Source organism: Hirundo rustica, chromosome 2, assembly GCF_015227805.2.
Source record: "Hirundo rustica isolate bHirRus1 chromosome 2, bHirRus1.pri.v3, whole genome shotgun sequence".
In the NCBI taxonomy this organism is placed as follows: Eukaryota; Metazoa; Chordata; class Aves; order Passeriformes; family Hirundinidae; genus Hirundo; species Hirundo rustica.
The window spans coordinates 73,470,550-73,484,203 of record NC_053451.1 but is presented as its reverse complement, the minus strand read 5'-3'; positions in this window follow the sequence as shown (position 1 = coordinate 73,484,203).

Here is a 13,654-nt window from a genome sequence, read left to right as displayed (position 1 = left end):
AGGAAAATTTTCTTGTCGAGTTAAAGGTAAAGCAATCCATTTTCACCCTTATTAGGTCTCCTATTGCCAACAAAATACACTGGTTTATGCTCGTATTAGGCTGGCTGAATGACAGAAATATTGCATAATACTGTTAATGGTAATGGAGGGTAATGGAGCAGAAAATATGTTCATTACTGAAAAGGTGGAGAAGAGATGCTTTTATATTGTTAGCCTGGAAAATCCCAAATGACTTAAAGTTATTTGCCTGTAGACTGCAGGAAATGTGATTAGGATGTTGGCATGACACAATGACTCACTTAAAAGTGCCCTCTCCCATTCTACTCCTCTTAAAGTTAATGGCTTAAACTCTTAGAATCACTGTATTTTGCCTTTCCCTTTGTGAAGATATCCACCATTCCACTAGAGCGCAAGACTCAGAACTTCAGCTTATAATGAAAACCTGTAAAAAATATTTCTATTTTTTTAGACTTCCAGGGTGTGTCATATTTAACATTGGTGTTTATCACAATTATAATCAAGTTTAAAGCTAATGTTGAAAATTATGTTTTCTTCAATACCAAGGAAATGTGAAGTATTTCACATATTTCAATTTTATAACGCTTTTGCTCTAGTATAATATTTTCTGCTTGTATCATTCATAATAAAAAGAAATTTACTTCCTAAATCTAGCAAGCATAGAAGATTGGCTTCCTTTATGCACATATAAAGGCATTTAATGACTTTAATTTTTTCTCCAAAACTTAGGTTATGGCTACATCACATCCACTCTTGCACCTAACTCGGAGTTTCAAGCCCTTTTGCCTTATATCCAGCCTCAAGTCAGAGATGAAGTTTTCTGTATCCCTTTCTGGGTGGTCGATAAGTCTGGTGAGTGTTTCAGAATTGTTTGGTTTTGATGGACATAAACACGGTCTATAATGAGCAAACGTTGGGACTCTGTATTACCTTCATAAAATTATTAAAGTAAATTCAGCTGTCAGTGCAAAAGAGGTAATATATTGCAAATTGTAAACATATCTTCATGGAGACTAACTTCCCTGTGTGCAAAAATATTTTTGTTTCTGAAAATGTTACATTTTGATATTTAGATGTTATTGAAATTGGAAATTTTAAATACTGTATTTAGAGGGTTTTCTATTTTGAAAACAATATTATCTTTTCTCAAAGGATTTCATCCACTTTGTTTTCTGCTATGTTTTCTGTGTTATGTTAGTAATTTCCCACATTTTAGAAGACATAAAAAATAAAGACTGAAGGATACAATGGGCCTTTGCTTAAGCTCAGGGAATTTTAAATGCTAAAACCATCACAATTTGAGATTTTTCTAGAAATAAAATTGATATTTTCAAAACAATAAACCCAGGAGAGATTAAAAAAAAATTAGGAAAAAATGGCATAAGAATAATCTATAATAATTCTTAGTCAAACAACACTTGATTTTCTAAATTACTGGATATGAAATGAAATGTTCCAAGGTTATTGTTGTAGTGCAGTGGAGTCCAGATTTATGTTTGCAGATATTGCCTACTTTCAGTCAATGCTAACCAAATTTCTGAATTTTCCTATTTTTCTTGTTATGTCTAGTTTGAAATATTATGCCTGACATGGAAAAGAGAAAACCTTATTTTCTGCAGCAATTGGTATAAAGTTAAAATACAAGTAAAATGGTTTGCCTTTGAGCTTTATGTATTGTATTCTCAAAGAGCTAAGAAAAGTTCCCTAGGATCCAAGATTCCTCTACAAATTCACCAGTTTCATAATCCATAATATTGATGATTCATACTTTTTAAAATCTGTCTTTTAATTATTTTATATTTTTTCACTTTAAGATCTCATTACTCTTGTACTTTTTTTTTTTTTTTTCATTTAAAAGAAAGAAGCAAAATACGAAAAAAATGCACAAAAATATTTTTTTTCTTTTTTAATCTTGAGTCCTATGGAGAATAGTCCTGTAGTTCACAGTGATTTTCTCCTATAAATCCTTGTTCTTCAGCACCATATTTCAAAGTCTTCCCAAAATTAATTCAGAAAATACATCTGGAATATTTCAAAAAGTTGTACATTTATCCATAAGTTTTTCCAAGGTGAATCAATTAGAAATTCTGTCTGGTAGACACACTCTTCTTTTTACAGCTATAAGACATATCAGATGTCTAGAATTGTTTCCTATTTGTCTACATATTTTGGTTCAGCAAATAGAAAAAATGTAATAACAGGGAAATTAAAACTATGAATAAGTACCTCAGTTTTCATAAAAATATCCTAATTGCAAAAAAAAAACCTAGGTGAAAATGCTCTCTACTACAGAAAAAAAAAAAAAAATCTTTAGGAACTTATTTTCTTCACAGTAGAGAACGACTACCTTAATGTGATCAACTCTGAGCTAAGAGGAATTGATTCCAACTGGATACGAGGAAGACTATTCTCAGAACTTTAAGGCTAAGTATGTGGTTCAACTGAAGATGTGTATTAATAACTTCATTTTCCTAAGCCTTCTAAATGTGCTTGTGTGCGATGAGAAAGAAACATCCATGTATATGACTGCTACATTTACCACAATAGCAGCAGCCAGGGTTCAGTTTCTGATACTCAATGAGTGACAATCTGTCTCATTTTTGCATGCCTGTCAAATAATTTGCATGAATTTCCAGCTTTGATGAGGCTTATCTCTTGAGTGTCCAAGTTGGTTTTCTTCATTCATACTAGAATATTCAGTGAATTCCAGTTTGCTTGCTGTCAATCATACTTAATCTGTAGTCTATAAAAGGCAGTGTTTTAGGTATTATGCCTTTTTTTCCCAGCTTTTTTAAAATTCTTCTGCATTCAGGGAAGTACAAACAATGTATTTGACAACAATGTCTCCTACCATAAATGGTAACCAGCTTCTTTGCTACTCATTAATATTTATAAAGTGTCTCATACTTGCAAAATCCAAATAATTTTTTCATCACCACAGGAGAACAAGTAACAGAAAATTTCAGTCATAAGCACTTACAACTAAACATAGGCAGCTATACCCTCTTGGAATGTCTTGTAACACTTTATATCTTCACTGGAGTAAGAATGTTAACTGCAAACTCCTTTTAAATGTTCTGGGAGTAATACATAAATTAAAGCAAACAGCACATTTTGAAGAACACACAGTTCACAAATCAGTTCACAACAAGTGTGTTAACACATCTTGAAATATAAGAAAAATGGTAAAAGTTTGTTGTGGGTGTTTTTTGGGTTTTTGTTTGTTTGTCTGGGTTTTTTTGTTTGTTTGTGTTTGTTTGTTTGTTTGTTTACATGCAAAAATTTTTTTTTTTCATTCCTTATCTCTACATTTAGTAAACTGACACTTCAGGCCTGTCTTGATCATAAGGTTTTAAAGACTTTATTTTTGTTAAATTCACAAATAAAATTCATCCAACTAAATTACTTTCTGAATTTTACAGTATTATGAAAAAGAAAATAGTATCCATTTATTTAAATAAAATAATAGATTATATTGTGGCTTATATTTTTAAGCATCAATCTCCATTTTCTTCAAAAGAGAGATAGTTTAACATCAGTTTTCCAGAAGAAACTAGTTGCTTCTAACAGGAAAAAGCTGTTCACTGGATCATATGAAACGAGGAGAGTCTAGTGCTCCCTCCAGTCATGTACATGAAATCTTGCAGAACTTTGAAAACTGGTAAATAGAAATTAGGATTAAGACATTTCTGAAAACAGTAGGAGGTTTTAACCTGACCTATTATTTTAATAGAAACCCCATAAATAATGAGACCATCAGCTTAACATTTTCTGTCCAATTATTTAACTTTTTATTAAAAAAAAAACAACAAAAAACCCAAACAAACCAGAAAATGTAAATAAAAGTCAAAATATGAAGCTATCTTGTTTATACAGTACATTTGGATTATACATAAAGAACAGAAATATGCAAAAAAAAGAAGAAAAAACAAAACAAACAAACAAACAAAAACAAAAACAATCAAACAAACAAACAAAAATACCACCACACACCTCCCAAACACAAAACAAGCCCAAAGCCTAATGTAACAGAGAACAAGGAAGAAGGGACACAAGACCAAATTTTAAAGACATAATTCTCAGATTTTGATCAGAAGGATAAGAATACTGGCATGGTATATGCTCACCAGATGCTCAGATATAAGAATTTAAATTTGTTTAATGACTCAAGAAAGAGAATCCATATTTGCAGTTAGTTCTAGCTGGAAAAAACCCTGCCACTTTAAGTCTTCAAAGGTAGTACTAATAGACTGTTAACACTGAAGGCTAAAAGTTGAGTTGAGGGGGTTTTGACATACTATAATTCTGCGATAACATGAGCTCAGCACACTGTAGCAGAGAGAACTGAAATAATCTTTCATCTAATAAGATAGGAAATACATAAATAAACAGGGAAAAATATTAAATAAAGTAGTAACAGATAAAGTAGCCCTCATAAGCTCTGGAATAGCAAGATCCGAGATCACAGGCACTTGTAGAGAATCAGAATCTGTTTCATATGCTGCTTTATTTTGTTATCCAGTGAAAAGTTTAGTACAACACCTAACTGAATATTTTAAATTATTTTATGTAATATAAGCAAGATCTACTTTGACAGTAATGTACAAAACTGGTATTCTCTATGTATATTACCCCGGAGAACATATAGGCTTTGTCTTATGTTGATTTTTCAATATTTAATAGTAGATTTATATTCACTTGGTTCTGAAACAATTCACTGAGTTATAAAAATGAATCAAATTTGTTGAACAGGAACATCCTGGATACTAATTAACATTTTCAGATCACATCTCCTCTTTCCAAAAACTTAAAAAGTGTCAAACTGCTTCTCTTCTCTTTTCTAATCTAAAATGGTTTATGAGTTATTTTCTGGGTTAGGGTGTTTTTTTTTCATTTACATAATTTTGAATCTCTGATGCTAGGACAGCCAATGTGTAGTATGTTTGAAATTATGTTTCAAATAATATAGAAAAATATGCTAATTTGATTTCAACATTATTTACATATATATTTTTTTTTTTAATTACTTCTCAGAATTTCTTTTCCTTGGGCAAACATAACTGAGGAGGGTGAGGCAATTTGGAATTTTATCTCCAGTTGATGTAACTGCTATTTTTTGATGGTGTGTGTTGTGAAATAGAAAAATTAATCTAAAAGGCCCTTGCTGACCAGAACAAGAAGATAAAGACCCTTAACCTATTTAATTTTTTTTGTTTATTTTTTTTCTAAGATAATCTTGCTTCTCCTCACAAACCATTTGTTGTCTACAGAAGTGAATTTTTGTTAGAATCCCTCTCCTGCCACCAATATGTAAGTAACTACAAAAGTAGGCTTAAACAGGCAGGGAAAGTGATTGTTACTACTAGGAGACAAAGAATACACTAACAGGATGTTCTTGCCCATCAAAGAAGTGTAATGAGACCTTTCTGCCTCTCCAAAGTGCAAAACCCAAATAGGAACGTCACAGCAGATCCATTTGCCCTGAATATATCCAGTTTCATGCAGAGTAAGAATAAAGACAATTATGTCTCCAGTCCTGACGTTACACCATTGTGAATATGGTAATGAGTCCTCTTCATACCTGGGCATATCCTGGGTTAGGAAGGCTATTCATGTGAGTGAAGATGAAGGTTTTCTGGGGAAAAAAAAAAAAAAAAACCAAAAACCAAAAACAAACAAAAAGCTCCTCAATAAATGTCTCCAAAGTTTCCAAATCATTCTAGAGGACCAGAAGGTGTTTCAGGTTTTTAACGAAAGTATTCATAAAGATGTTGAGACACGTTATGGATGAAGTATTTAGGCCAGGATCAATCATACATTGCATGGTCAAGGACATTTTATCCTCATATGTTGAGAAATAGAAATAACCAATTGATAAATTTTGAAGTAATGAAGAAGTCCATAGGTAGTTAACTGAGGAGCTTGATAAATTGTCCTCCAGAGATGTGCATTTGTCTCTGTTGACTGAAAGGAAATCTAAGCTAATTCTGATTTAGAAATCTCACATTGGTATGGGTAGTAAGAGAGCTCAGTCCCACCCCTCACCTTAATTCTTCTGTGTTTCATATATGTATGTTTTGCTAGACACTCAAAGAAAGAAAGAAAGAAAAAAAGAAAGAAAAAAGATTAAAAAAGGGAAATTAAAGACATTTAAAGTGATTTTTCAATAACTAACTTATAGCTTATTCAAAATACCTTGCCTTGGAACTTAAAGGACTTTTTTCAGCACCTATTTCTAACCATATATAAAGAGGTTTCATCCAGACATGTGCTCACAGAAGATGCAGAATTCCTCTGCTCTTGCCCAAAATCAGCCAGAAACTTATGCACACCATAATGACATGCCATTAATGTGTCATTGCTGTTGTGCACTGATGTACTTTGTTTCTCAGCCTGACATGTTTGGGCTTTTCTCCTTTTGGATGCCACCTTCGGAACAAAGGTGGTGAACTGACATCCCTGAAAACCTAAGACGTAATTCTGAGGTCTTTTGAACATATTATGGGTCTATATGTGTCATTTGCAATTTGAAAACTGTTTAGAAGTATATGTTTAGAAGTATATGCACTTGAGCCAAGTAGTGAAGATATTGCTGAAATGGAGAGGACAGTGCTGAAATGAAGAAAACATGTAACACTCAGAATTCTGTTTTCTTTTAAAGCATGTCATATTTGATGTAAAGCTTATTTTTATGCTAATTCAAGTCTAGTCTATTCCTGGTAAGTTGCTAAAATTTTAATAGCATATGCAGAAGAGAAATATCAAAGCAAAATATAAATTAAACTGTTAAAATAGCACACACTCAAATACAAACTTAAGAGAAAGAAAAAAGAAAAATAAAATCAGAGGTAGAAAATACGGTGCAAATGTTTCTGCCACTAAATTCTATGTTAAAGATTAGCTGAATGGATTTTTCATTCTGAATGTAATCACAAAATGACACTTGAATAGAAAATTTTCTGTTAGAGGAAATTATATGTATCCTGTGAAATTATAGTTTGGAAAGAACTCCATACAATCACACCTAAGATCATTAAAGTACTCATTCCTGTTTGTCAGATTTACGAAAAGATCTGTATTAGGAGAGTTGGGTTTTTTATTTGACTTTTCAGAATGGACCAGTGAATATAGACACTGAAATAAAAAGTAGCAATAAAGTCGTTGTTACTAACAGACTATTTACTGGAATTCAATGTGATTAAGAAACACAAAAACCAAATACCTCATTCTGGGTTTGATTAATGGAGCATACTGAAAAAAGGCTTCAGTTTTCTGTTGTGGTTTTTATTTTGTTTTCTTATAACTGTCTGAATAAATGTAGCATTTCAAGTGCAGTAATATACTTGAAGACAGGCGTCATGAGTTCCTAAACTACCTTGCATCCTAGCACTAGCATCAGAGAAGTTCTTTAAATCAGTATTCTGTAGGAATTCCCTAATATCAATAATTTTGAGTTATTCTCACCCATTAGAGTAATTTAGGTATAGTTTTAGGGGAAAACCCACGCATGCATGGATTCTGGGTTTTGTGGAATCTGGTGTGGAAATGTGAAATCTGCTGGATTTAGGTGAGCAGAGTTAGGAATGACATGGAAGTGCACAATTAATATTTAAATTAATAAAATAAAATAAAGTAAAAATTAATATTTTAAAAGAATATTTAAAAAGAAGGGGAGGGAAAGAAAAGAAAAGAAAAGAAAAGAAAAGAAAAGAAAAGAAAAGAAAAGAAAAGAAAAGAAAAGAAAAGACAAGAAAAGAAAAGAAAAGAAAAGAAAAGAAAAGAAAAGAAAAGAAAAGAAAAGAAAAGAAAAGAAAAAAAAAGAAAAGAAAAGAGAGAAAATGAAATATTTGGGTTCTCAGTGATGAGTCACAGCATTTGGAACTGGATATTGAAGAATCTGTGTGTATATGTGTGTGTTTATCTTTCCCAATAATTTTGCTTCCCTGCTGTAAATTATTGCTAATGAAGAAGTGAGAGAAGATTTTTGTCTTTCATGAATGGATGGAGACAACAAAAAGGTACTTGAGTTTCTGTCATAAAGAAGCCAAGAATAATCACTCTCTCTGAGCTGAAAATTTGTGATGAATTAGGTGTCCAGATGAACTTTTTTGTATTTTATATTTTTAGGAATAAGAGCTACAGAAGGCCAAGTAAATGCTGAAAGGGAAAAAAGGAGATAATATAAAGATGACAAATAGAAAAACGAGGGGCAAGGGAAGAACTTCCTGGACATCAGCGGGTATCTTCGCACATTGATTATAAAACAATTCACATTCTTTCTGCTTTGGACCAGTCATTTTCATTCCACATAGGTTAATTGAATTTTATCTAAAATTTCTATTTAAAACAATTTGTGGGGTGTAGAACAAAAGGCTTTTATTTGTATATCTGTTTATGCTTACATATCTATTAAAAAGGAGTCTATTGAAGTAAAATCACAGGTGGATGTTACACATTCTTTGATATTCAATATAAGAGGTAAAAAATAATGAGTAAAATATAGAAGTGGAGATGATATTTATTTAAACTTACCATAATATCCTGACTGAGTTTCCAGTGCTATACAATATTTCCGGTTTATTCTTTAGACAACAGAGAACAGTGAACTGCAGAGACTTTCACAGTGTCATGAGCAGATAGGTCAATTATTCTCAAACACTATGAGAACAATAGATAGATGGGAAAGACTTTGTAATATATTTTAAATCACTATTTTTCTCATGGACCATAAAAATACGGATTCTCAAAAATTTTTTCTCATGCCTGTCAAATTTGTACCAGTATGATTTGAGTTGCTGAGGCCATTAATTATATGATATATAATGAAACTCAAATATTCAGTGGCAATTACCTCAAACTGCAATATTTAAATTATCAGAATTAGTTTAATTTCAGATCTGAAGATGGTCCATGCTGTTCACTTTAAAATAACTGCTCCACTGAGTAACACAATGTAATGACTATCAGTATTTTCTTGACATTTTACAGAAGAATGGAGAGTAAAACACTCCCATTTTATAGTGAAAGGGGAAACATGGAATGAGAAAGGCTGTGGAAAAACATTGCAAAAAATACATGAGGGCCAAGAACCAACATTGAGAAAGTAGTGGTAGAGAAAGAAATGAATGGAAACATCTGAATTGTCTCAATATCAGGAATAAAAATAGGGCAAAGGTAAAATAAAGGCCAGAATCTTTTGGAAGAAGGAAAAGTTACAGAAGCAAAGACAAGGACAGACGCATGTATTTAGGCAGGATCTAGGAAAGAGAGGAAAGAACTTAAATAGTATTAATTGATAGCACAAGACTCCAGATTTACTACTGTAAATCAGACCACAAGACTAGTTCCAAGTTGATTCTACAGTATATGTGGTATACGTGTATTTTATTTTAATTTTTTTTTTCCTCCCTATATGTGATATTTTTCTTGCAGCAGCAAGGGAACAAAAGTGGAGTTAACGCTCTTCAAGGCAGCTTTAAATAAGATAACTCAGGAGACATTTCTGTCTGCTCCTACAGATCCCTGCCTCAGGCAATAAAAGCCTTTGACATGCTCCCTCTTCCTAAAAGAGAGATTGTTCTACATATAATAACCTTGTTCAATATGCTTATTTAATATATTTCAATTTTTATATCATAATTATATGGTCTTTAATGAAGAAACTGTTAATATATCCTTAACAGTCTTCTGCATTTTCAGATGCTGAAGAAATGGAACAGTGTTTACAGAACCACAATTGGTATCATGAAAACACTTAAAAACACGTTTTAAAGATGCAAGAATTTAAATTTTTGTAGATTTCAGAACAGTATTTAAAGAATTTGGGGATCATATATACTTACCAAGGATTCAAAAATATAGCAAGGTTGACACTCTAACAGCCAGATATATCTAGATTCAATGGCTAGAACCAAAGCAGAAAAAAACTAAATTATTAAAATATCATAATCTTATAGTGAGATTAAATAATAATTGAATCAATAAAGACTTCTTCAGTATAAGCTAATTATTTCAAAGTCCCAGGGTGATGAAGCATCATGTTTGTCCATGCCTTACAAATATATCAGATTTATCAGACTGATTTATTAGAGGTCTCTGATACATCAAAGATATCTTTAAAAGGCTCAAATCTTAAGCATTAAAATAAAGCAAAATATTTTTATTTAAGTTCAGATCCTGTTCTAATCAGTGGATATACTGCTATTTCACACTTTGAAATATATTTCACACATTGCTTTTTTTGCTGAAGCTAGGGCACATTCTAAATTAGGAATTGCCAAGTGGTATGGGATCAAAGTTGTGCAAAGTTTATGTATTATTATGCATATAAGTACTTGATTATTTGGCATGCAAAAAATCATGGCTTTGAGCTGTTTTTCACCATTGTTTCAAACAGATTCTGGAGTGTACACTAGAGTAAGTCTGACAACTAGCAAAAGTCATGTAAATTCCACAAAAAACAAAACAAACCCAAACCAAGCCCCTTACAAAAAAACCAAAAGAAAACAAAACAAAACAAAACAAAACAAAACAAAACAAAAAAAAAACCAAACCAAACCAAACCAAAAAGGCAAATAAGCAGAACAAAAAATAAAATAAAAGCAAAAACATCTCACCAAACAAACAAAAAATAAAACACCAAGCAAATAAACAAACAAAACTAACAAATAAACCAAACAAACAAAAAATAACCCCCCATCCAAACAAGTGAATACTTTATTTTCCCCAGCTTTTCCTAGCCCACAGCTTCTTGGGCTCTCTCTACTGTGGCAGAAAAAAATATAATACAGCACTTCCATTCTTTCATCCTTGGTCAGAGCATTGTAGTGAGAGAAAAGCCAGATGAGCCTGATGTCACTTATTGCTGAAATACAGGGATACTGACAGCTTTGCAACATGGATAAATGTCTTGAATGGTACCATTTCTAGGTGTCTGGCTGTGCAATATATCTGCACTTATTTTCTTACAGGAGGCAGTGTTGTATTAAAAACGTAAAACAGATTCTGATGACTCCAGCTGTTTGCTAAACTTATGCCTCGTCTTTGCTGTACCTTTTTTATTTTATAATTGTCTTTTACCTTACATGAATTTCACACCAATATCTGTCCTGCTTTTCAGACCCTGTTAAAAGCAATACTGTTTAAAATGTTTAATTCCCAGAAATTTTAAAAACACGTGTTATTTGATTTCACAAAGGAATTGTCTCCTTTGTTATCAGAGATACTGTCTTACTTGAAACAGACATTGTCCTCTCCACCTTACATTAAGGATAGTATTCTGATCTTAATTGCTTTTAAGGAAGAACTTTGCACTTAGATTATTTCTTGATTTAATGTCTATAACATTTCCTAAGAAACATCCATATTACAGTGTTGTCATCCCCGAGAGACTAAATTTATGAACATGAACCAGTCCGAATTGCATCTTTGGTTAGATAGATCTGAATGTCATATTATCATGATAGTAGGGAAAATTAATTGAATTTATTCTACAGATTAAGAAAAAAAAATAAAAATCCACATTTCTTTTCTATTATTTCTATAGATATAACAATTTCTTATGTCAATGCACTTTTTTGGTGGTCTGATTCATAATATAAAAGGCAATACTTACAAATAGCATATAAATATGTTCATGAAGATAAATGCCAGACTACACAAACTTCATAGGTATTTTTTCATATACTATTTCAGAGAGAACCAATTCAAAAATAAATACCATAAAATAATTTGATTTAATAAAGGTATTTTTCTTTCTATCCATCAATGCTTAAAGATGTATTTCAAAGAAATTTTGTAAAGAGTTCAGGGGGAAAATTGGGTTGATCAAAATGTAAGCAAGTTTAAGATTCTGCATTAGATTAATTTATGATTAATTAAAGAAAAAAAGAGTAATTTTTCTTGAAAACAATTCCAGTAAATAAAAAAAATCTTTGGTTTTATAACCTCATATCTGTCTGAGAAAAGGCAAAAGCAATGAGTCTCAGTGTAGGAAAGGAGACAGAAAGGTTAAGCCATAAATCTGTATCCCTTGCTTTTTTTTTTTTTTTGCTTGTGAAACTGACCAGAAAAGATGGATAAGGAGCTATGGCTTATAAAAGGAATACCAGTGTTTCTTTTTTTAGTATTAATAAAATAGCTTACCTTTTATTTTTACTGTGTCATTCAAATTTTAATTTTCACCTTTCAGTTTTACTGCCACTGCAAAAATTACAAAATAATAAGTGTATCTTACAGATACATTCTAAAGTCCTGAAACATCAAATAGAATTTTCTGACAGAAAATAATTTCTCACACCTCTAAAATAAACAAATTGAAATCTACTATAAGTCAAAACTTTTCACTACTAATTCTGAGTTTCACACTGTTTCCAAATATGTTTGTCTAAGGGGCAAAACCAATAATATTAATGAAATTGGACAGTTAACAAATTGTTAATAATATAATTTTGACTTTCAAATGTGGATATATGTGATCCTTTATCCTTAGCTTTCAATTTAATAGAGACAAATGAAAGAAAAATCAGATAATTAAACATAAAATTAAGTTTCAAATTTGTCAATGAACAGATAAATCTCACTGATGTGACTGAGAAGAAAACTTATCTGTAAACCAAAAAGGAAAGGAGATGCTATGTAACAAAATTTGATTAATTTTAGATTTTTTTTTTTTTTTTTTGTGCGTGCTTGTTTAGTCGGTTCCAGGATCAGAGGAAATAAGAAATCACAAAATTCACAAAAATTCATATATTTTGGAGCATATTTGCTCTGGACACTACTGATCTATTTTTCCTATATTCACAGTGTTATTGAATTAGTATATTTAATGTAGAAATATTCTAATATTAATCAAATTGCAAGGGGGGAAAAAAGGTCAATACATTTTTTTATTTAATATTTCCATTAATTTACAGAACAAAGGAATGAAAAATACCATAAGAATAATTCTTACTTTTCTTTTTCCCTTTTTTCTTTTTGTGAAGGGGGAAAAAAACCATCTAACCAACCAGCCAACCAACCAACCAACCACTTAAATAAACTGACAAACCAACAAAAAGAAAGAAAGAAACCTAATCAAAACACACTGTAAAAATAAAGGCAGCCTAATATATCCCTCAAAATATCAAGGTATTTCACAAGACCAACTGTTAATTGATCAGCTCTAATTTTTTCTTTCGAGTATCAGGTTGCAAATTTAGTAGGTGATTTAATCCAAGAGGAATGTGTATCCTATTCCTTTTTATTCTGTCAACAAAATATCATTTAGGAGTAAAAATCATTGCCTTCAGGAGGAGAAAAAGAAAGAGGTAGATTATTTACAAGCATGTAAAAACCTTAGAATGCAACAGGCTGTTATGCACTGGCATTCAAGGTTTTTTTTTTGCAATATGACCCAGTGGAAAAAATCCAAGAGTACATAAAATCAAGATGAAATTAGATATACTCTGGCAGTTTATTACAGATTTTCTGTCTTCAGGCATCTTCCCCATAGTCAAATGCAGTTAAATGAATTTGTCTGCATCCAGAGGTATAAGAGCAGCATGAAGCAAAGAGATACAGTGTAAAATTAAATAAACCCAATAGTTTGTTGACTACAAGTTGGTCATACACAATTATATTATGTAGAGTATTGACT